The sequence below is a fragment of the Pelodiscus sinensis genome, chromosome 22 (assembly GCF_049634645.1).
Source record: "Pelodiscus sinensis isolate JC-2024 chromosome 22, ASM4963464v1, whole genome shotgun sequence".
NCBI classification, from domain to species: Eukaryota; Metazoa; Chordata; order Testudines; family Trionychidae; genus Pelodiscus; species Pelodiscus sinensis.
Genome location: NC_134732.1, coordinates 24,239,969 through 24,266,074, shown reverse-complemented (window position 1 = coordinate 24,266,074; position 26,106 = coordinate 24,239,969). Strand labels below are relative to the sequence as shown.

General features: G+C 42.0%; 1 protein-coding gene across 2 annotated transcripts in view; it reads right to left on the bottom strand.

Annotated features, from left to right (window-relative positions):
* The window catches only part of NEK6 (NIMA related kinase 6), a 125,340-nt gene that overhangs the window by 75,174 nt on the left and 24,060 nt on the right, over window positions 1-26,106 (bottom strand). The window contains exon 2 of one of the 2 annotated variants that reach the window (XM_075905661.1): window positions 11,632-11,703. The exons of the other annotated variant lie outside the window; for it this stretch is intronic. The gene's annotated coding sequence lies outside the window, so the exon portion shown is untranslated. The remainder of the gene's footprint in view (window positions 1-11,631; window positions 11,704-26,106) is intronic. 2 annotated transcript variants of the gene reach the window in all.

Below are 26,106 nucleotides of genomic sequence, written 5' to 3'. Positions count from 1 at the left end.
CCTACAAAGAGTGGAAACATGGATGAATTTCTAAGGGGGCACACAAAAGCATAGCATAAGCATGTAGAGGGAAAAATCAGAATGGCTAATGCACACAAGGAGTTACACCAAAAAGGGATATAAATGCAATAAAAAGTTCTTAAAAGAAACTAGGGGCATGACAAAGGAAAGTGTAGGTTCTCTTCTCAGTGGGGAGAGCTAATAACTGATGGGATCAAGAAGAGCAAGGAATTGCTTCAGTTTTCACTAAAAAGGGAGTGATAACTAGACACTCAGCACTGTTATTATTAGCAACAAAGTGGAAGGAATTCAGAGAAACAGAGAAAGAACAAGGAATGTAAGTTACATATGAGCAATTATACAATTAATCAATAGTTCCCAGGGGTGGGTTAGGGTGGGTGGGGGGGGAAGGGTGGCAGGGGAGGATGGCCACAGAGCAGCCTCTGTCCACAGGGAGCTCGGAAAGAATTTTTAAAATTGTCCAACCTTATTTTGACTAGCATAGCACTGTGAAAATAAAAGCAGAGGCCTATGTGATGTAGTACAAGTAATGGTGAGTTAATAGTTTAATATTTAAAATCATTTGCTTTTCTTAAATTCCAGTCATATTCCAATTTCCACAATATTTCTACCAAGAAAGGTGAATCTAGCCTTTCTTGGATTGTCCCACAAAGATTAATAATATTCCAAGTGCAGAAGAACAACTGAAACTTCCAAAAATGATTCCACTGTGCTGGTTAAACTCAGAATAAACCTTTTTTCTTCATTTTTTGTTACAATCTTATCTGAACTATGCAACTAAAAACTTGATGAAATAATTTGTTTTACATACTGCTACTAACATTTATTAATACTTTGCATTGTTTGTAAGACAGGTAGTTAAGTATAATCCCCATTCAATAAATTGGTAAACTGTAGTAAGTATGTGAATTCCCCAACTCACTTGCAGAGAAACAGATAAAATACAAGTTCTCAAAAACCAGACGGCTAATTTACAAGCACACTCTATGAACTAAATCTGTAGTTTATAAGCATTTGAATTAGTGGAAAAAGTCAATGGCTATTAGGCATACAGACCTATAGCTTTGTACTCTCCATCCCCAATAGCACCATTTGCAGGGTGAGCACAATTTAAAACATTACATAGATTGCGGAAGGACTTGAGGATCATCATCTGTACAGTTGCGGCTCAAAATGTCAAAGCTGACATTACACTGTAACCTAAAAACATCTGAAAAGTTAAGATTCAATTACCCCCCCAAAATGTTCTTTTCGTACAAGTTTGTGTGATGAAGAAAGCAATAGCTAGAAGGCCTGTTAGAATACAGTTGACACCGAAACACTGATTGAGAAAGAGAGAAAAAAGAACAGTAATACAGATAAATTTGTTCCATTTTTCCCTTACAGCAATTACTAGAGATAGCATCTCAGTAGTGGCTCCGATAGAAGTTAGAACACAGAACCTGTCAGCACCCAGTAAACTGCAATCTCTTATTTCATTCATACTTTCACACTTATCCCTCATTTTCAATCTAAAATTTCCCTTCATCCCACACAAATTGTGTAGCATTCTTTAGCACTGAAAATGTGTTGTCGTCATAAACGTGAAGTGCTGAGTCAAAACGCAAAAGGAAATCTAATTCACATTTAAGTTGCCAGTAATGTGGTTGCTGAAAGCAGTAGTGAAATCCAGTACTCATACCACAACTCAGATTCCAGCACCTCGAGACACCACATCTGGGTTTATCTAAAATCTGTAAAGAAGAGTGGGGGATTATCAAGTGGTTTCAAGTATGACTGAAATACCTCTACAATTTAAAATAAGACTATGTAAAAGCCTGAGAAGGTTGGGGAGGAAGACTGAAAAGACATGCATGAAAGGGCCCTGAGAATGTTACAGACAAGCCACATTTGCAAGTAAACTACTGGGAATCCAATCTTTGTACAATAACTTTTTGAGAACCAAAGTCAGATCAAGTCAACCTAGCCTGGAAAAGTGAAAATCCCCTATTGGCTGAACAGCATGAAGAAGTTTGCTAGTTGGGCATAGCGAGACTTTTTACTACCCAAATGGATCTCCCATATATATGAAAGCACTACCTAGATCCAATGTAAATAGAAATCACAGGCATGATGCCTCTTTTACTCCCTAATCTTTATTGCCACTAGTGTCCATCAAAGATAACTGATATGCTACGTAGTCCCGTGGCACCTTAGAGATTAAGGAATAACAGAACACTAGAACTGGAAGGGACCTCAAGAGATCATCAAGTCCAGTCTCCACCCCTTATCGAAAGACCAAGCACCCCTAGATCATTCCGGACAGATTTTTATCTAACCTGCTTTTAAATAACTCCATTGATTGAGATTCCACAACTCCCCCTCAGGCAATTTATTCCAGTGCTTAAGCACCCTGACAGTTATGAAGTTTTTCCTAATGTCCAATCTGAACTTCCCTTGCTGCAATTTAAGCCCATTGCTTCTTGTCCTATCATAAGTGATCAAGGAGAACAATTTTTCTCCCTCCTCTTTGTAATGCCTTTTAGGTACTTGAAAGCAGCTATCCTGTGTCCCCTCTCAGTCTTCTCCTTTCCAAACTAAACAAACCCAATTCTTTCAGTCTTCCCTCGTAGGTCATGTTTTCTAGATCTTTAATCACTTATGCTCCAATACATCTGTTAGTCTATAAGGTGCTACAGGACTCCTTGTTGCTTTTGCAGATCCAGACTAACACGGCTACCCCTGTGATACTTAATCACTTTTGTTGCTTTTCTCTGGACCCTGTCCAATTTCTCCACATCTTTCTCAAAATGTGGTGCCCAGAATGGGACACAATACTCCACTTAAGGCCTAGTCAGCGCAGAGCAGAGCGGAAGAATTACTTCTCATGTCTTTCTCACAAAACTTCTGCTAATGCATCCCAGAATCATGTTTGCTTTTTTTTGTGCAACACTGTCACACTGACGACTCATACTTATGATCCACTATGAGACCTTCAGCCCTTTCTACAATACTCTTTCCTAGACAATCACTACTATTTTGTACATGTGAAACTGACTTCCTTCCTAAGTGGAATACTTTGCATTTGTGTTTATTAAACTTTACCCTATTTACCTCAGACCGTTTCTCCAATTTGTCCAGGTGATTTTGAATTATGACCTGATCCTCCAAAGCACTTACAACGCCTCCCATCTGGGTAACATCTGCATGATCATACAGGATCATGCACTTTCGTGTGTAAAACCCACTTTCTAAGATGCCACTGGACTACTTGTTGTTTTTAAAATTACAGATGGTCCCTCTGAGACTTTTTGATATGGTATGGTATTTCCGTACAATGTCACATGCATAACTTGCATAGCACCTTAATAAATAAAATCAGGGCTGAGGGAAATTAAATGTTTTTAAGCAAAGGAATATCTGATCCAGGTTATATTCATTTATGCACAAAAATGAGTATACAACATAGCCTAAGAGGAGCAGTGACATGTATTTTGTTACAATAAGTCATATTTAGAGGGTTAAGATAATTAAAATGACTAGAGGCAAGGAATGAATATGGATCAGTTTTATGCAAAAAATTTTAAAAGTCCCATGCATAAAGTTTATGTGGACTGAGGCACTACTCAATATGAGTAGATGTATCAGATTCTTGTCCTCCAATCAAGGTTTTTCTTCAAAACTATGTATTCAGAATGTACACATTAAATGCTAAATGATTCAGGATACACACGATTTTGAATAGAGCTTTTTTTGGCTAGCAAAATAACATGCCTTGTTATTTATCCATCTGTGTTTCAGATACCATGCGCTAGTTTTAGGTCACCTCTTTGTTGCTGGTCTGATAACTATTCCAAGAGTACAACTGTGACAAGAGAAGATTTAGTGTCACAAGCAAATCTTGGTTCCAACAGTCTTGGCAAACACTGAACTCAACAGGGAATTTTGCTATGTATTAATAGGGCACCGACTTCCTTTTACTTTAAACTACAACAGTTGGGAAAAGAGGAGAACCATCTATAGTTTAAGTCATCAAAAGAATTTTTGCATTGGAGATTAATTAAATGTTTGTAGAACAAAAAACAAAGAGCCTTAAGAACAGACAGAATTGTGTTGGTTGTGTAGAACACAATCTACCATAATGCATGGATGTAATACTGACATTTTAAAAACATCCACGATCTTTTTAGGGACAGGAAATTTAGAATTAAACACAAAATTAAGTTTTGCCTAAAACAAATTAAAACATCCAGTTCCAATGCTCTGAGCTAGCACTGCATTTATCATGTGAACTGCCAAGTTTTAGGTTATTGTCTCATCTCTCAAAGATTACATCATGCTACTTCCACTCAGTAGCCATACAAAACACATGAACAAACTGGGTTCCCAATATTGCAGCAGGACAAGCTGCAGAGTCATTCTAGACCTAATAGCATTCTCTCTATTTTTCAGTGCTGGCCTTTAGATTATGAAAAGGGGTTGGGGCTTCCATGAGGAAAACATTGATGCTTCAGCGGTATTGATCTACCAATCAGGAAAGTTGTAAAAACAACTCATCCAGGCACACACCTGGACAACCATTTTGGTTCAAACTGCTCCTAGATCATGAAAGAAGCATTCCCATTACCAAAGAACTGCAAGAGCCCTATAACGCAGTATCTGCCAAAAGCAGGGTGCTGAACAGTGCTGGGTTGGTCTAAATATAGGCATTTAAAAAGTTACAATATGAATTTGAGTTTGTTTTCATTGTCCAAGAGAAGAGGAGTTCAAAGAATCAGCATGAGTAAGAAAAAGTAACATTAGATGTTAACAGTCTTGCATTTTTAATAATCTGTACATGTATTAGTTGTTGTTGTTTTTTAACTCCCTTTAATAATAATCTCTCTCTCTCATATAGCACTTTTCATCAGTGGATCTCATAGCCCTTTATAAAGGTCAGTGTCATTCCCATTTTAAAGACGGGTAAATCAAGGTACAGAGGAGGCAAAGATGACTTGCCCAAGGTCACCCAATGGACCACTGGTCAAACTGGGAACAGAATCCTCATCTCCTGAATCCTGGTCCAGTGCTCTATCCACTAGACATGTGGAATTTCTTACATGCACCTTCAAGCAATTTGTATGTTATATGTTGCAGTCAGAGCCATCACATTTATATTTCTCTAAAAATGTGACCTACTATAACTAGGATTTATACATGTTTCTTATTTAAAAAGAAAACATAATAAAAAAAACCTTACGTGCATGGAGAACATACTGATATGATCTACAGTTTACTGACAGATTCCCTTTTTGCCTCTTACCGCCCAAGACAATTAAATGTCACACTTAAAAACTGGAGATACTGGAATGCATTAAAATATCACGTCCCAGTTGCCATACTATAACATTGATCCATATCCATAGCCTAGCATTGATCTTACATCACATCAACCATAGCCTGCCTTAGGGACGGAGTAAAGCCCAAAAAGAAATCAAGTTGCTTGTGAATCTGAGAAGCCAAGCCAGTCAGCAGATCACAGGAAACTCAGGTGTTTTAAGAGAATCATAGCTCGCTGGGTGCGGCAGGATACACAAGGTATGTTCAGGGACCAGGAGCCATTAGACATGGGAAAGTAATTAACAGCTCAGAATAGCACAGCTGCCACAAGCAAGCAGAGAGTTTATTAGGCAGAGCATGAGGGTTTGGCCAGTGTTTGGTTAGGCTGCAAGCAAAGAAAGGAGTAAGAATCAAGTCAGCTTTGAAAGGGGATATGGCTCAGCTCACATAACACCAGCTCTGATCCCCGCTGACACCTAAGGGACAGAGTGTCCTGCTTGAAACTGGAAGTTCTGCTATTCCCTGCTCTTACTGGCATTCACTCCGTCTATAGGTAGACTGGCAAGAGGTCGGACAGATAGTCTTCAGATTGCTGCTAACAATGAAGTAGTACTTTGTAACATCAGCACAGGCTCCTGAATTATAACTCTGCCAAACGGTTGTATACTTTTCAAGTTTTATGACACTTTAAATAAAAACAGGCAAAAAGGTAACTAAAGGCAGCAGGCCACTTGCACTTTTAAACATGAATACTGGCAGTCCCCGACTTACGCAGATCCGACTTATGTCAGATCCGCAGTTACGAACGGGGCTTTTCTCGCCCCGGAGGACACAGACTGCGGGACCTCGCGGTCCCGCCGCCCGTGTACTCCGGGGCGAGAAAAGCTGCTCCACGTCTCCCTGGTCTGCAGACCAGGAAGACGCAGAGCAAAGCCGCGGAGGGGCTCAGGCAGCGGGGCAGCCCAGGCGTGCCTGGGCTGTCCTGCTGCCGGCTTCCCCCGAGGCTTTGCAAAGCCCCCGAGTCCCTCTGCGGCTTTGCAAAGCCTCGGCGGAAGCCGGCAGCGGGACAGCCCAGAAGCGCCTGGGCTGCCCCACTGCCCGAGCCCCTCCGCAGCTTTGCTCCTCGTCTTCCTGGAGACCCCCCCAGCAGACCAGGGAGACACGGAGCAAAGCTGGGGAGGATGCGGGCGGGACCGTGGCGCATCTCCGCAGTCCCGCCGTCCGGGTTTCCCTGTGCACCCCCCAGCAGACCAGGCTTTTCTCGCCTGGGGTACAGCAGCTGGGGTGCTGCCCAGTTGGTCCCCGCAGCGCTGCCCCTGCGGGGACCTACCAGGCAGCGCCCCAGCTGCTCTGTCCTAGGCGTCCAGATTCAGCTGCTGTTGCAACTGATCAGTGGCTGATTCCAGGCAGCCCAGGGCAGAGCAACTCTGCCTCGGGCTTCCTGTAGTCAGCCGCTGGTCAGTTTCAGCAGCGGCTGAATCTGGAAGCTAGTTCCGACTTATATACCAATTCAACTTAAGAACAAACCTACAGTCCCTATCTTGTACGTAACCCGGGGACTGCCTGTACAATGTAGCAGAGAACACTGGGAATTCCTGCTATAGCTAAAAGCTACACAAATGTTTACAACCTTCCATCTTCCAAACCCCATTTTCAGATGCCTGTAGTTTTTCCAACAAACAAATAGAAAAGATTATTTGAAACACCCACACTGTGGGCTGAAGTTTTACTGCCTTTATGAAATATATGGATTAAACATGTTCAAAGGCAAATTTGTACCTAAGGATTATACTGAAGATCAAATTACTAATTGATACCTTAGTCACTCACTTCTGTGTTTACAGAATTAATACATTTTAAAAACATTGTTAATTAAACCTGCACAACATGGGGCAGACTAACCCACCAATTCCCAAGAGATAACTACCACAAACCCTTAAACCTCACTAGGATAACTATTTTCCAGGACTGAATGAAAGGGAGCACTTAAAAATTGTGCCTCTCGCTCTTAACTGTTCTTTTTAGAATTACTAGAGTCCAATCAATCAATACAGACTTGCACCTTATATTTTGGCTATACAAATCAGGATGGGGGTGTGACATTCTGGAGCCTGCAGGCAGAACTCTTCCTATACTCAACAGGAGAAGACTGTAGAGCACGCGAAGGCTTTGTCTACATTGCCACTTCAATGACTAAACTTTATTAACAACCAGCACTCCTGTGGCACCTTAGAGACTAACAATTACATCATGAGCTTTCATAGGTAAAACCCACTTTATCAGATGAGTTGGAGTGGAAATTACAGAAACCAGAGTATATAACAGCAGAAGTAGTTACCTCTCAATTGTAGGAACCGTGTTAATGACCCTAATTGAGTCAGGCTGGATGTGTCCCATTCATAGCTTTTGATGTGAAACTAGGAATATCAAAGGTGAGGGAAATTGCCTCTGGATTCTGTCATTTCCATTCCAACTCATCTGATTAAGTGGGTTTTACCCATGAAAGCTCATGATGTAATTGTTAGTCTCTAAGGTGTCACAAGACTGCTCATTGTTTTTAAAAGTTACAGACTAACACAGCCACTCCCCTCAAACTTTTATTGTTCATGGGTGTTTTTAAAAGCCCTCCCCCCTCTCTCTTGACAAAAGTTTGGCCACAAAGCGACAGCATGGCTCTCCTGCCCACAATGTAGAAACCCGCTCCTATGGGGTAGAAGATTTTATTGACAAAAGTGCCAACTGCCAGACTTTTAGCCACACAGCTGTGTTGCCACAGCCATGTCACTTAAAGCTGTTTAGTGTAAATCAAATCTAATACTCTTTCAGCCAATTTTAACCATTTTACACCTCCTGGGTCAGAAGGGTGTTAGTACAATGCTGCTAATCAACACAGTGAAATACTTCAGTGGCTCTTCTCTTTTTAAGATGTTGGGTTTTAAAAGGTAAAATGTGACTGACGTTGGAAATAAATAAAAAAATATATCAAGAGATTTTAGCACCATCTGTACCCAAAGAAATTAGTCAAAAGTAATTAAGTTAAAAGAAATCAAAGATCTTCACTGAGCAATAGAATTCTGCCAGATCTTGGGTCCAATATTACTTCCAAGTTTGTTAACCAGAAAGAAACCCTTGTCAAATAGAAGGTAAATCTACTCGGACATTGAAAGATCTCAGCTTAGGTAGATATACACCCACTAGCTTCAGTTTGGCTGGCACAATAAAAATCACAGTGAAGACATGGTTGCATTGGGCTTCAGTAAAAGACATGCAAGCCTACCCCTACAAGTTCAGAATCACATTGCTAGCCCACACAAACTGGTGCCACATCGCCTTCTGTGATGGATAGGAGGAGTGCTGGCCAGCACTTGATGACTAAAGGGTTAAACTCAGGTAGCTAGCATGGGTGTTGGCAGGGGGCCAGAAGAACCAATGAGATACAGTGCTGAAATCTGAATAGATACCTGGTCTGCTCTTCCTTGTGGGACTTCTAAGTTAAGGGCTAGAGGGAGCAACATGTAGTAGTCAGAATTACCATGCCTACAAGGAATATTGGGCATGGAAATGGACCATGAAGGGACCATGAGTAAATAAGGGGGAAAAGTATATTTAGTCGCGATCAGGGTATTCTTTGTTTTGGTTGTTTGGTTAAGCTTCGCTGTGCAAAATCCACGTGCTCTCTTCCTCCACGTGAGAGCCTCACTATTCACTATCTAAGCTGTACCTAGAAAGACTATGTACTCTGTGTTTTTAATTTGTTTTTCCTCAGTTGTTCCATAACACCTAGCAACTATGTATGTTTTATTAGGATATCTTTTTGTTTTGTTAATAAAATCACCCTTTTTAAGGTGATGTTTTGATCCCTGTGTCCTGGAAGATAACAGGAGGTCTGTGTGTGTATGCCTGCTAGCCTGAATGGTCAGCTATCAGAGAAACAGTTTGTTTTCTGTGCGTTTTTTGTTCCTTTTTTCAAGCTCTCTTATGGCAAAAGAGCTTGAGATAACCTTGGGGAAGGAATTCAAGTGTTTCTTCCTGTTTTTCAGGGTTTAAATCACTTGATGGTGGCAGCTACCTCCCAAAGTTAGTGAATCTGTGACACTGGGGAGTTTTTGTAAGCAGAGCCTATAGAGACAAGATATTTAAGGTCTCTTGCAGGCCCCTATCTTCTGCACTCAGAGTGCCAGAGTGGGAAACAGTCAACGTGCCAGAGTGGGAAACAGTCCTGACATCTTCATTGCTATTTTTAGCACGCTAGCCCGATTAAAACTAGTGCAAGTGTGACTACCCTCCTGCAAATCACACCTTCAACTGCAACATAGACATACTCGGATGCTCTTCCCACAATGCAGAAAGTATATAGCTAGCATCCTTCACAGTAGATATATTGGGAAATAATTCCCCCCCCCCCCCCATTTAAATGAGGGAAGATAATGATAAATATAAGATTTTAAATCAACTAATTTTTTTTTTTGTCTTCTAACTGTGAAGAAAAGAACATTGAAACTCCATCTGCAACCAAGGACGGTAGAGAAGGAACCAAGGAAGGTTGACTCATGCATGTGATATGTAAAGATGTGAACACCATGAGACACCTATGGCATGTGCGTGGTCTAGCCAACTACTGCTGGAAAAATCTGCAATCTGTGGTGCCAGGACAATCGAACACCTACAGTGGAGCACCCACAGGGACACAGCTCAAAGAAGAAGTACAGAGGAAAGCTTTCATAGCTTTTTTAAGCATGGCACTTAAAAGAATTCTGGTTAAAAATTATTAAGGGCATGCTATGGTTCTTGCAGTATTTCGGATAAATTCTAAGTGACCACATAAGTTCTGAATGATGTGTATAGCCAACCAATCTAATAAGCCTACCAATACCACATGGCAATCTGGTTAGTTTCATACAACAATAAAGCATAAAGATGTCATTAATTAGTGTTCTTACTCTATGGTATATTTGAGAGCATATCTGTCTGTTCAATAATTCCTCCTAAATGGTAAGAGCTAGGACTACCAAATTTGGTATACAGCTTCCTCTTATTATAACCTAAAGCAGGTAAGGGTTTGATTATGCCAGGAAAATGGGATGTGCCTGGAATGGGATTGCTTCTCAGAAAAACATACTGAAGACAGAGAGAATCACCAGGCAGGTGAAAGGGGCTGCCCTAGGGGTGTTTTTCCCAGCCCTGAGCCTCCCGCCCCAGACACGCTTCAGAGAGATGGAAGGGGGCCTGAAGCATCTCCCCCCCACACACATCCGATTTGCACAGGGATATTGCTGGCTGTTCCCCTTTGCCAGAGAGAGGAAAGTGGGGGGCATGTACTCCTTCCCTGGGCAGACTGCATACTAAACCCCTTAGCTTCAGCCCCCACCCCAGAGCAAGGATTTAAATGAAGTATGTACATTTTCATTTTATTTTCCAAAAAACAAACATTTGAGCTGAGGACCCGAGCAACAGTGGGTAAATCTTCTCGTTTACCTATAAATGAAAAATGATAGAAATACTTCTATTGAAGTGTTCAGGGACACAAGAACTATCGTATAGGAAAAGAATGAGTAGCAAATTCAGTCAGGTCTCCTCCTCCTGCCATGCCAGACCAAACCAAATGACCCATCCATGCTAATGCCTCAGTCAGCGGCCCATGCAATAAATTTCAGAAGAAGAAAAATAACCCTATGCTAAACAAATTGTATAATCCTATGACACGAAGGGAAGTTTCTTTTTTTTACCATGACCACTGGTCCCATATGCCCTGAAGCACAACAGACAGCCCAGTTTTATCTCACGTTGGTGTAACTGCAGATACTAGTACAATTTGCATAAATGTCCAATCACTTTTGAAAGTTACAATCATTTGATTTAGCAATATCTGATAGCAGCAAGTTCCACAGGATTTATGGCATGTTACATTTAGGAAAGCAGCATAACGCAGCCTCTTCTGTGCACAAGAACAAAACTTGCGAATTACAATTATGCAACAATAGTAAAACTGGCTATGCTGCTTATATGCAATCTGTACTGTGTTCCAAGAATGGTCATGGGCTACTAAGGGGGACTCACTCTCTGCATCCCCACCAAATCTACAAAAATCAAGAAACAAACTTCTCTCACAAGAAAACAAAGATGAGACCTAATATGAAGAAACAAGCCAGGGACATACTTCAATTATTAAAATGCTGACACTTAGCTACACATTCTAAGTAAATTAAGCAACACTGTCTCAGTTAAGCACTTAGTTTTGTAAAGAAGACACATCAGGAAGCATACAACTGCACAAAACCTGACAGTTCCATTGTGACTCAATATGCTGCTTACCTAAATATTTGCAGTGGAGTTACTGGTGCAGGATTGTCTGCCTGTATCCAAACCAGTAGGGAAAACAGTTTACTGGAAACAAAGGAAGGAAATAAAACATGATTAATTAGAGTTGAACCCAATTTTAAAACATTTCCAGAAAAGAACAATTAACTCAGCATAATGCTGCTTTCCTTCCAGCAACAGATCTGAAGTTACAAACTTTAAAGCTAGGAAAACAGCATTCTGAACACGTAGGACATACCAAACTTACAACTAACTGTCTTCTGATGTGTGTATGTGCACAGACATCAACAATACTTTGGGATACATTCCAAATGAGGGATGTGAAGGTTTACCAGTTAAGATTAATCTATGGGGCTGGAGCAGCTCCCTGCCGGTCACAGGCAGAGGGCTGACCCAACCCCGCTGAGCCCCACCACAGAGAGGGACTGCTCCAGCACAGCCTCTGCCTGTGGTGGGCCAGGTGTCCTGCAGGCAGCAACTGCTTTGATGTCCCAGCTGGTGCAGCCCTGCATGCGGTGGGGGAGCCGCAGGCGGAGGCTGCTCTGGCCAGGCTGCAACAGCCCCTGTATGCGGCGTGGGGGGAGGGGTGTTTCCAGCCCAGTGTGGGGGCTTGCCCCCCGCCTTTAATCAGTTAACTGGTTAAACAACGGGATTTTACATCCCCATTCTAAATGCAGCTATCCACCTGAAAAGAAGAATAAAGATTTTGACAGTGCAGAAGAAAGACTAACCAAGCAAACCTCACGGAACCTTGTACTCTCTCTCAGCTACTAAGAGAATAGGCTTTTCTAATGTTTGCCCCTGTATTTGAAGGTGTGGCATGAGATGAAAGGAAAGTGTATGCCAGGGCACGCTCCAATACACTCACCCGCAAAAGAAATTCCCCTATCAAGCAATTATGAAAATTACATCCTAGCTTCCACTATCATCATTCAGAAGTACAGTTATTACTACTACAGTATATTCATTTATGTAAGACTGTACTAGTCACAAGCAAAATGGAATTTTTACAAAGCCAGAGACAACATACGTAAGTACCAACAAAAAAGGCTTTTAGATTGGAAATGGAATTATCTGTTACTTCAGCTGCATTGTTACTAACACTTGTGAAATAAACAAAGTCAAGTCTTTACAACATAATTAAAAATCACCAGCGTAAGAGCCCAAAGAACTGTAGCCACCGTTTTTTATAGCCAGAAATGCAGAGGTCTAGAACCAAATTCTGCCCTGACTTGCATCCCATTCCTAAATCTTAGTCTTCAGTCAGTTCCACTTCCATCTGCCCAAGCCACAGCAACTTGTCAACCAAGGTGCCAATTTACCACTTCTCCTCATTTAAGTTAAATGAACCCCCTAACCTGAAGGGTCCCACATTGCACATTCTCCTGGGAACTCCATCACAGGACCTAAATACCACACAGATCTCTTCTTGCTCTTACTCTTTGATTCAAATATTCCACTCAGCCAAAAACAAAACAAAACAAAAAATTCCACAAACCCCTGCAGATATCTGACAGGTGTCTTCCATACAGCAGAAGAGCCCAGGGCACTTGTTAGATATTGGAGCTCCAGATCATTAGTTACAAGATGTACATTAAGGAACAGAACCTCATCAGCGTTCACATTCTTATGCACCTAATGCCCAAGGTGCAGCTCCTCTCCAAACCAGCCTTGGCAACAGCTGTGGCTGTGACTTAATCGGGTATTAGCATGTGCCTCTGGATGCCTAAAACTCAACTAGAGGCCAAATTATTCTCTCCCAGATGAACAATCAGTATGACTAGAGCAAAAAGCCTCCCAAGTAGCTAGTGAAGCAGCAGTAGTTGCACCCACACACGTCTGTGTCCCGTGCCAGCACCCCTCCATCTTATTACCTGGGCAGGCATACCCAGCAGCTTTCCATATGGTTGATGTTTGGTCCCTTTTGCTGTCTGCAATGCTACTGTCAGCGAACCTAAGTGTCCACAGATGAGCCACTGTTAGCTAGCCTAATAGGTAATTGACAAAAGAAAGAACTGTACTACAGAGAGAACAAGTGCCCACTTCCTCCACAGAAAGGACTGTCCTCATCGGACCTGCATAACAAATCTTTTCATACTGCGTTAGGGCCTGTTGAGATGGATGTTCCCATGAGCACAAAATGAGCCACACAGATTACTGCTCTCCTTAACAATGCCAGAAACAGTAAGGCTTTGCACTCTGAAAATCCTTTCTTGGAGGTGATAAGAAAAGAGAAACCCGAAGCTAAGTGATTTCCACAAGGCTATCATGAGTTTCAGTATTCCCACCTGTAAAATGAGGGGAGTAGTACCTAGCCAAATGGCCTTTTACATCTGACATGTGCTTTAAGGTCATCAAATACAAAGTGATACAGCAATGTAAAACATTATTAATATGGTATATAGACCAGTGTTTCTCAACCTTTTTTTTATAACGTACCCCTTTTTAACAAAAAAATTATAAGTACCCCCAGTATCTACAGTTTTAAGACATCCAAAAAATTTTTCTACCATTGCAACACATTTGTTTAAACAACTTAATCGTAGTTGGGCATGTAATGAAATTTTTGGGTGTAAAAAGTACAAAAATAACGAAGTGCTGTAAAACTTAAAACAAAAATTCAGTTTTCTCCAAATTTCAGTTGTGTTGGCATACCCCCCAGACTTCTCTCAAGTACCCCTACCACTGGTTGAGAAACACTGATATAGACTACACACCCACATACATACTTTTTTCCTCCAATTACTATCTATGTCTATTCCCCACTCTCAAACCCTGGGGACCATGAATGGGGGAAAGTCTACGTTTGGATTAGATGAAAATAGCTAATGCAACAAAGTAAGCAATCAAAATTCACACCTTCCCAGATCGGTGCATGATTTGGCCCCATTCAAGTGAGTGCCCTATTAAACTCCTGCCAGTCACACTGTGGCACATACAGAGGGATCCAACACATAACTGTGCATAAAAGCTCTAATATTGTTATCTGATGAGCAGGCTCTTCAATCAATGACTGACATAGAAATCAAACATCTTACACACAGAAACAAACTTCCCCAATGTCTAGTGAGTGGTATGTCAATTAAGGTAGGTTCCCTGAAAGAGTGAAGTTATGCAAACTATTACACAAAGTAACCACTAATACAATAATACTTTCTTCCTCTCTGCTGCCCATAATGTTCTCTCTCTGGCTTGCTCATAAAATAAATCTGTCAAGATGCTATATGAGATTATCTATATTTTAAAATGATGATCTAGGCTTATGATTACATTATCTCCCTGGTTCAGAGTACGTGTGGTGTAGAAGGCAGTCCAGTCCTAGGAGAGTATTATTTTCGAGTGACTTTTATTATCCATTATCTTACAGCATTTATGCCACAGCCATGATGCCTGGTAGGAATATTTCACAACAGAAATATCTTTGTCGTTAGTATTCTCATTGCAATTTAGTCAGATCAACCTTTAAATCTCATCTATCATACTGAAGAGCTTTGGCAACGCAAGCACAGTAATATATGCTTCCCATGTAGAACCTAATTACAGGCTAGGTTAAGCAGCACACCCCCTCCTCCCCACTCTGTATTACAAGGGGATAGGAAATCCTGAGCAGTCTTTGGTTTCTCACCCTCCCTTTTTGTTGGTGGAAGTACATGACCAGTTCATTATAACAGACTGATTCTGTCTGGCACATGACAAACTCATTTGAACCTAACAAACTTCTGACAGCATTTCCAAAAGCAGAGTATTTACTGTAAATCCCTGACAAATTTTGCTCCTTAGTCGGTCTCGCTCTTGACAGTCGCCTAAAAATGACTAGAAATTACCATAAGTAAATAGCAGTTTAACATCCAAAAAAAAAAAAAGGTGTTAACATTTAACACACACCTGCCAAAACTAAAGAACTATTAATAGGGATGTTGAAGGAGAAAACCTAAGGCATGCCACTAAAATGCACTAGACAGGAGAGACGTTTACAAGAAATGATTAAAACAATACTACAGGGCTGCACCCTCTGCTCGCTACACTCGCCTACACCCCCTCTCTGGCCACCTTCACATTGCCGAGAGTGCCAGTTGATGTTATTCTGTCATCCAGCAGGAAAAACTTTTTTATAAATAAAGAGAGAAAACTGGCAACCATTTTGCTTAAAGAGACTAAGATCGGGCCATATAGGTAAAGGTGGCTTTTATGCTACACTGATGAGAAATTGATTAGAAAGAATATAAGCACTTCAGAGCAGGGACTATATTCTTTCTTACTAACAGCTAGAAAAAGTGACACCTGAATTTAAGGGGGAAAACTGTCAAAAGTGAAGCTCTTACATATCAATTTAGAGTCTCAAAATCTAGGGCTTGGTCTGTACTTGAAAGTTATGTTAGCGAAGCTCAATCTTTGTCAGACTGTGAAAAAATATGACACCTGGGACAGAGATATGCTGAGGTCACTCCCAGTGTAGACCCAGCTATGTTCTACCTGGACTCGATGACCTCTCAAGGTCCCTTCCAGTTCTAGTGTTCTATGTTAACAGAAGAGTGGTTCAATTAACTTAGCTCAGTGTTTCCCAAATGGTGTTCCGTGGAACCCCGGGGTTCCGTGAAGTGAAAATAAGGGTTCTGTGAGAAAATTCCATTACAATAGCATTTTATGATTAAAAAAATAAAAATTAATATTTAAACATTTATGAATTTTATTGAAAACAATTTTAATTTGTGTTTGCCACAGTAAGTGTCCCTGTGTAATGCCAGCTTAGCCAGAGAGTGGGGACAATGATGTCACTACACAAAACTGAGCACGCAATCAGTCAGCAGTGCGATCACCTATTATAATACCACTGTAAATCCCCATACATGTTCTCAGGAAGCGTGGATCATGCGGGTGACCGAATACGAATATACTAGTGCCACGCTGGACAAAGTTGAAGCTTCCGCTGTCAAACCAGTTGCTTGTACAGGAGTGCGTAGGGAGTGCTCTCGCGAATACTTTACTCCAGTACAGTCACACGATGTTTTGTATTTAAAAATGTAACCATGACAAATATAAACTGACTATAATAGATTCATCTACAATACAGAACAATAATACTAATTTGTGGTCTACTTTTTCAGCGCCATATGTAAGACTGTTATGAGGGGTTCCGCAAAATTCTTTCGAGTTTAAAAGGGTTCCGTGGCCAAATAAAATTGGGAAACACTGACTTAGCTAATATTGTTCAGGCAAGTGGTGTTCCTACACCAAAAGAGAAACCCCTTCTATTAGTGTAGGCTGCATTTATACTAAAAGGCTTTGCTGGCATAGCAATACCCAACTTAAAACAATGTCAGAAGAAGCTGTATAGTATTCTCCAACCTGAAAAACCCAAGGAGATATATTATTAACCAGTATGAAGACAGTAAGGCTATTGAGGTCTCCCTACAATATACACCAGTTAGTCTTATGTCATGGTCATCTTAATTCGGTTACTAAAATTGATACGGTTACTAAAATTTACAGCTAATAATATTGTCTTATTTAGTTTTACTGTTCCCTAAAAGGCACAAGCTCTGGAAATCTAGAACGGCAAAATTCAACTGCCTCAGTCTCTCAAGCTGAAGAAGTTTTTAAAGTGAGAATTCTGGATCCAATAGTAACCAAAAAAGGCACCAGTCATTACAGTCAACATAAGTATATACAGTTTCAAGGCTGAATGGCAGAGGAACTCACCCAATAGATCATAATGGCTCCCAAGCAGGGGTCCTCAACCTTTTATCTTTCTGAGGCCCCCCAAGAGCCTATAAAAATTCCATGGCTCCCTTGTGCCACAATATCTGTTTTCCTGCATATAAAAGCCAGGAGCAATGTTACAGGGCTGCAAGCAGGGCAACTGCCTGGGGCCCCATGCCACAGGAGGTCTGGGAAGTTAAGTTGCTTGGACTTCAGCTCCGGGTGGTAGGACTTGGGGCTCTGGGCTACAGTCTCATGCAGTAGGGCATCAGCTTTCTGCCCTCAGCCCTTGCAAGTCTAATACTGGCTCTGCTTGGCAGATCCCCTGAAACCGACTTGCGGCTCCCAGTGGGCCCCGGACCCTTGCTTGAGAACCAATACTCCAGAGTAACCAGGCATTCATTCAGTCTTTAAAACACATAATTGTTTGGTAGTAAAATGACTTATGAAATAGTTCCTGACTGAAAGCTAAAGCTTCTTTTCAAAATGTCCTGACCATATTAAAGTCAATTAATCTACAACTTTTTAATTCAGTCTATCTTTAGATGTATACATGTGCAGTCTTAGTCAAGACTATTAAAGTCTTTACTGTTCGAAGCGTAGGCTCGCCTAAATGGGTAACCACCTCTAATGAGTGTTATATATGTACATCACAAGAAATAATATTGAAATGAAAAGAAGTAACTCTTTATTTTTCTTATCCCTCAGTAAAATTTCTGTGTGCAAGTTATAAACCTCCAAAAAAGAAAAGGAGAACATTTATAAGGGAAAAGCTTGGCAGACCCTTAACTGGAAGCAAAGAACTGAAGTCTTTTTAGTATTTTTGTCACACCCATTCTATTTTATAAGTGTTAGAATAATTTATCCTGAAAGCAGGTGCAGATGGGGCTGTGTTAATACTTTGTGCAGTCTTTACTATTGCAATAGCTACAGTGCTAAGAACGGTCTTCTTGAAGATACCAAAATGTATTAACTGAAAACTCTTTAGTAAAAGAACTGAAAACCCCGGAGCAGGGGTTGGCAATCTTTTCAAACTAAAGAGCCAAACTACAACAAAATTCAGAACAAGCGGCCAACAAAGAGTGGTATAAGAATGCCCATTTGCATGAATGAAAATATATAACTTAATATTATTGATAATTGACATGAAATAGTAGAAATGAAACATTAGATTCACAGACTTTATTTAATGGGACTTCTGCTGCTGCATCTTTTTGCACATTTCTTTGAAGTTTACATCATAACTAGTCAAATCCAACTTCATGCGGGCATTCAGGCTTCTGTCAATCTTATGGCAGGGGGCTGGGGATGTGGGGGTGCAGGAGTCTGGACTGACGTGTCTGAGGGGCTCGGCACAGTGTTGGAGTGGGGGGGTGCAGGTGTGTTATTGCAAGGAGCTGGAGATGTGGGGGCGAGGTACTCTGGGCAGAGCCAGCCCACAACATTTTGGCACCTGAGGCGAGGTGCTCAAATGACACCCCCATGTCCCCTCACTTGGGCCAAAACTTTGAAGTCTCAATTCTCTGGGTCCTAGTGACCACCCCCCCTCCAGTCTGGCACCTGAGGAGGCCACCTCAGTTCGCCTCATGGCAAGGCCAGCCATGGGCAGGGGTATATGAGGGACTCAGGGTAGGGGGTGCAAGTGTATGATGGACTAAGAGCACAGGGCTGGGGGGGAGTGGGGAGTGAAGGTAGGGAGGATAAGAGAGCAGCTGGAGGTAGAGCAAGTGAAGCGGGTCCCCCCCAGTGGCCTAATGAATAAGACCTCACCCTCTGGAGCCTGGGATTGTGGGCTCAAGTCCACCCACCGCAGGAGCAGCTGGTGGGGGAGGGTAGCTTGCTTTGGAGTACTGCCATGATGGGAGCAGCAATGCAGCCACCACACAGCCCCACTATGTGTCGGAGTTGGCATTTTTCATTTTAATTTAAAAAGTTGCATGTATTTTGGGAACAACATAAGAGCCATATTTAATTCCATACTGAGTCATATCTGGCTCAAGAGCCATAGGTTACTGACCCCTGCCCTACAGCATTTTTTTATATTGTTATGTCAACAACTGACATTCATTAAGCAAATGACGACAGCCACTGTAATACACTGTTCCATTCTTAGCAGCAAAATGACATTCAGCTATTCAGAGTCACTCTACAGATGTCAATAGAACTAATGCTACTTGCCAATATTTAAATTCCTACTTTGTTTCAAATCCTTCTTCACCCCTACTCACGGTGTTTATTAGTCAGTGAGATTAATCTTTTGACAGAAATACTACCAAACATCTTACATTGTAATAGCCAGAACAACTCCCCATGACATCCAACTTGTTTCTGAAAAAGTCTGGTGTGTAATAGTTTTCACCATTATTAACCAACCTATCTGAACTATGGAAATTCCATAAAATAGAAGGTTTTAAAAGTAATAATAATAAAAGTACTTTATAGCCAAAACATTTTACAAATTAAGTTGCCAGTCCTCACGACTTGCCAGTGTAGTTACATTACTACCATTCATTTTAGTAATTAAGAAAATGATATAATTAAAGGCTAGCATCCCCATTACATTGTTAAAATATTTGTAAACTTGTGTCCATCAAGCCGGGTATATTTACTTTTCCTAATGCTTCGTACATTTTAATCTTTCCTACCACAGAGGCCATCTCATTCCTTACAATACATGCTGCCACCGCAGAATGAGTCAGCTTGGAAACATTTACTGAAAGTCCCTACACGTGGGGCCTGGAGCCAAAACGGACCCCAGCTCAGGAATGTTTTTCCTCTTCCTGGCCCAACAGCGCTCAAGACCCTGCTGTCCAGTTCATGGTCCATCAATTCTCTGAGCCATCCCTCTGAGGGAGTGATTTTGAGATTGCTTTTCCTTTATTTATTTTATTGGGTGATAGTATTTTAATATTCATTAACACTGGTCAATAAAGTCTCATTATCTATTTAAGTGTTGTATGAGCATCCAGGGACAATGTAAAGGCCACTCGCTAGGCATCAGAAATAAGTCAGTTTCTTAAGCCCCCTTATTTTCTGTTGCTTATCTTTGACTCTTCAGTATCTTTTGATAATGAGATGTCCACAAGCATGTACACGTTTTAGATGCAGTCATACTCAAGCCAGAAAGGAAGGCGCTATTGCCACTCACCCTCACAAGGTAGCACAAAACTTTGGAATATGCAACCCAACCCGGCTTTGACACTCTCCTATCACATTACTGGCTCAGGTCTATTTCACAGTTCATTATCACTTTTTTGCAGGGAGGTTTTTCCTTCCATCTCTGGGTATGTCTACATTATGAAGCTTTTAGCAACAGGACTGTGTCAGCACAGCCTGTTGCTAAAAGTCAGCATGTGTGAACGGTGTGTGCCGGCAAACACTTCCAACATCAAGCAGGTTCTGCTTTGTCAGGAGGAGAGCGCTCCTGTTGACAAAGCATCGTTCACACGTGCACTTGCCATGGCAAATCTTTGCTATTCATGGGCAGAGCCATGCCATCCATAGGATGGTTTGGGGCTACTGCCCCAGGCCCCGTGCCTGCGGTGGCTGCCCCAACTATCCTATGGACAGGATGGTCCCCCATATTGCTTATCTGCCAGCCCTAGGGAGGCCTGGGGGATTGCCTGGGGGGCATGGCGCATATCAGCAGCAGGGATCAGGACCTCAGCACTCATTGCAGCAGTGAGAGCTGCAAGAAGCAGAGCAACCCAGCAGCCTTCTCCGCTCTGCCCTTTCCTAGCCGGGCTGCTCCACTGCATCATCGCAGCTTAGACTTGGGGCAGCAGAGCAGGCTGGGACCAGGCCACTCCTCTTCCCACGGCTGCAGAGAAGCGGAGCAACCTGGCTGAAAGAGGGCAGCAGATCAGAGCAGACTGCTGGGTCACTCCGATTCCCATGGCTCCCGCTGCCACAGGAATCAGAGTAAACCATGAACAACAAGTTTTGTCAAACAAGTGCAAAAGTGTGGACACCTCTTAAGTTACAGATTACTTTAACAGCTTGTATTTGTTAAAGGGATTCTTCCAATACCTTTCCTTACTATCTGATACACAGATCTTTATCATCACCCTTTTCTTACAACTGCTTTGGCCATAGCTCATTTCTCTTTTGAAGACTGGTCATACATTTATTTTTCTACACTCTCCCAGAACCAAACCAAACTACTATGACTTTTGAAGCATTGCCAGTAGTGGGCTAATTCCCTTAAAATGCATGTCATCCAGACCAACTAATTTGTACATATCCACACTTTCCATCTACAGTATTCACTCACTGTAAATTATGCTGTAAATTACTTAAGGTTTTTTTTGGGGGGGGAGAGGAAGGAGGGCTGAGCAAACTAAAACTGAAGCCACAAACAAGCACTAGCATAGACCGTTATGGAGTTCCATGGGAGTGGCATCTAAACTGCTCTAACTTCTTTTCACAAAAAGAAAACAAAAAGTATTCACTGCCATATTATGGTCTGTATGAATTCTGTTTATTAATCAGGCTATTGTTTCGACTAATAAAGTATCTCCCTGATATTTTTAAAGTCATTATTTTCCTCTCACTCTCACACTCTTCTTATCCTTCACCATCTGTGGAAAGGTTTAACAAGCTAATTTAGGCTATTCTTCAGGCAGAGAATGGTCTGTATTTTATCGTCTACCAATCTCCTTTAGCTCCACTTATTTTCCCCTATAAATAAACTTATAAAACACCATTTTCTTATAGGTCACCTATTCCATTGCCTTTTGCAATATGGATTTGGGAGAAAGTTTTAATTTGGAAGTGTTTATGCTTTTCTTTAAAAAAACCCTGATCTTGCAAAATGAGCTCCTTAGAACTTGGGCCAAATTGAAATAAGATATAATTGTTTTTAAGAGAGACTCTTGAATATAGTTTGAAATGTAGCTCATACCATTCATGACAAGATTGTTTCACATGGCTCTCATTAAGCAATCCTAGTGCCAAGACGACTTGGTGATTTATAATCAACGTGACGAGATAAATATGGCTTCACGTTAGGCTAACTATGCTATTCTTACCTCTTACATCTGTTCACAGATACACACACACAAAACTGGGTCCATATATATTTAAGACATGTAGATACACATACATATGCACATGTAAAATTTAAGGATGTTAAGTACCGTGTAACTGACTAATCGAATAGTCGATGCATTTTTGCATCGACAATTCTATTTGTCGATAGGGCAGCGCTGCCCCTTTGAAATGCCGCAGCAGCGTTTCAAAGAGGCAGTGCTGCACAGAGCCCAGGCTTAGCTGAGGAGTCCCCAGCTGATCCCAGGCTCCCAGCAGCGCTTCCACTTTGAAATACCACGAGGAGTCTGACGCCAGGCTCCCCGTGACATTCAAAGCTTGCAGCACTGCCACTTTGAAGTACCCCCTTTTCTCCCCCCGGCCTTGCTGCCTCTGATAGAAGCAGCGGGGGGGGGGGGGGGGGGAGGAGGTGCCGGGAGAAGCGACTAGTTGACTAGAGCTTAACATCCCTAGTAAAATTCAGTGAGCATGGGTAGGCATCAAGTGCATTTAAAATGACATCAGTTCTTCTGAAAGAGGTTTAATACCATAAACATAACACATTATCCACAGACATCTTTACAAAACAACTTGCTCTGCTTTCTTTTCTTTATTTAATTAAAGGACCTATTTGGTACAGATGAGTTAAGACAGTATGGACTTAAGTGCTTTTCTGTGCAATCCTGAACTCCAGGTAGACATCCACTATACAAAAGTTCCCATTCTTTGATACAGCAGTAGCAGACTGCCCATGCTACTACTGTAACCAGTGCTTTTTTTGTGACGGTACTGCCTGGTATGTAGTACCGGCATCTCCAGTCAGAGCTTACCTGGAAAGAACAGAGAGTACCGGCACCTCTGAATGCAAATTTCCAACCATCAGCTGGGCTGCATATCTTAAAAGAGACACGTCTCTTAAAAGGGCAATGCTGGCCCCACCCCAGCTTTTTTTTCCCCCCCCCCCTCAACAACTTTTCCCCTGGAGTATCGGCACCCTTTGTTGGTTTTTTTTGTTTTTTTTTTTTTAACAAAAAAAAAAGCACTGACTGTAACTAATATACACCCATATTAAAACTATCTGGAATTTTACTGTTTTGGTTACCAAGCATGCAATAACATGCTTACCTTTTAATTTATAATGGAATATAGCTTTCAAGCCTGAAGCCAAGTTATATAAGCACATTTCCGCTACCACTCTCATAATTTGTGCATTTCTGAACAGAAAAATTAAATAGAAGTTGTATATTTATATAGTACTAGAAGACGTACCCAACATTGCTTAGGCCCTTCAGGACAGGGGGCTGTTGGTGGGGGGGGGGGGGGAGAGCAGGAGTCTGGGAAGTGGGATGGGAGTGGGGGTGTGCTCAGGACAGGGGGCTGCAAGATGTTGGGGGGCAGAGGGCAGGAGGAGTGTGGATGCAGGGCAGGGGGGTAGGAGGTCTGGTAGGGCTGACCTGGGCTGCACACAACAGAGAGGATAGCACTTCAGATGCTGCCCGCCACCCAGCTTCTCTGGGAAGATGGGGCTACAGTGCTCAGCCCTAGATGCCAGCTCCTGGAGTGGAAACAGGGATGCACGTCCCAGCCCTGGCAGGCGTTCAGGAAGTGGAGGGGCTGGGGCTGCACTGGTTAGCCCTGGAGATGCTCCTGGAGAGGACCACAGCAGTAAGACACTCTGTCCGGCACTAGGACCGAGGGTGAGGGGAGAGGAGTTTGAGGGCAAAGGCACAACTTACCCTGTGGACCCATGGCCGGCAACATGGAAAGCTCTGGCCCCAGATGGCAATCCCCCTTTGGTCATGCTGCATTATAACTGTCCCCTGTGTTCACTGCCCCCAGTGGTCATTGCGGAGCACAGCTGTCCCTGCTCTCAGCCCCCCATGCACATCCCATTTTCCTGGGATAACCAAACCCTGACCTTACTTTGTTAGGATAAGAGGAAGCTGCATGCCAAATTTGGAGGCCCTAGCTCTTACCATTTAGGGAAGAAAAAATGGACTCAGACAGAAGCACAAACTCTCTAAAATATAAATGTATGTAAGGGATGCTGACATGCACTCATGTACACGGTTAGCTGATACACCTGCGCTCATCAATCAATCTACATGGTTACACGCACCCCCGCCCTGATGCCTCTATCAGAGGCAATGGGAGGGGAGAGGTGGCATCTGCCTTCTCCCCCTCTGCTGCCTCCCAAAGAGGAAGCAGTGCGTGGAGGGGGGCAGGAGGGAGCATGCAGGAAGCTGGCTTTAAAGCTGTCTCTCCACGCGTACCGGCTCCAGCAGAGCCGTCTGCCCTCCACGCAGCTACCTTTGAATCAGTACCTTTGTATGACCATATTGTATAGGCTGCTAGAAACATCATTACAAGAATATTAAAATCAGTATCGGCTACATCGCGCCATGAAAGCTGCAGTATCTAAACCAATCCCCAGAATTACAGTTTACCATCATAAAGAGCAAAACTAAGATGCCTAATCATTTGCCCACTTCTACAAACCAAATACCCCCCGTTCTTTCAAGTAAAACCTCAGCCAACACATGGGCTTTACACAGGGGTCCTAGGTCAAATATAGTCGACTCTGGAGAATCACAAGAGAACTCAGATCTAGCATACAGCAGCGTTTTGTAAACTTTTTGAGACCATGGAACACCAACCAATAATATTTTTTATGCAGAACACCTATGAACATTTTCTTCAAAAAAAATTTTCAGACAAAAAAAGACAAAAACAAAGAAGCAACAAAAACAAAGACGAGGTCGCAGCATACCTGCAAGATGTTCACAGAACACCAGTGTTGCGTGGAACATAGTTTAGAAACTCTGACGTACAGGACCTTCCATCAATTGCTACTCACTGCTCTCCCAAATCTTTCATCTAGGAACTGTTGAACTGAAATATCTCAGCTGATCTCAATAAACGCTAAATAAATACAACAGTACTAATACTAAACCTTAAGGCGCCTTCCTAAAAAAAAAATCTAGTGATAATAAACACTACCCTTTTACATAGATGTAGCCCTGTTTAACTGAATCATTGCCAAGCGCTTTGCAAACAGTAAGCAATCCTTACAGCACACCTCTGAAGTACTGCTGTCATTTCTCAGATTTCTAAGAGATACCAGAGCACAAGCACCAAGTCAACGTCACAGATGAGCAGACAGAAGTGCTGACTAAGATTAGTTCAACATGGTCATGAACTCAATTTGTGGCCCCATAATATGAATATTATAAGGGATAAGGAGCCAGTACTGTATACCTGTCCTGCTGCAGAGGGAATCTGCCAAAGGCTAAGGGCAGGAATAGAAAACATACGTGCACTTAACTTCAAATAAGCCAGAACAGCTTGAAGAATTTACATTTCTCGTAAACAAAAGTAAGAGGAAATGATGCTGAGAATTATGCAAGTCAGACAGTCTAAAGAATCATGTGATTCAAAATCCAAAGGCAACTTCAAAATCACCTCATAAAAGTGTATGCAAACCTTGCAAAGCAGCCAGATGAGAACGTTGCAAGAAAAGCTTTTGCAGCATCTGGATCATACAACTAGCAACCAAACGGAAGCAGACACTTTTGCCAGTGTAAAAAGATTAAACTTTTTTTCTCCTTAAACAATAACTAAATTAGAGATAAACTTAAAATACAACAAATGGTCTGGTAGCACTTCACAGACTAACAAAACATGTAGGTTAGAGATGTTTTTCCTGAGAATATTTGTCAGTAAGAATATACTAATTTATAA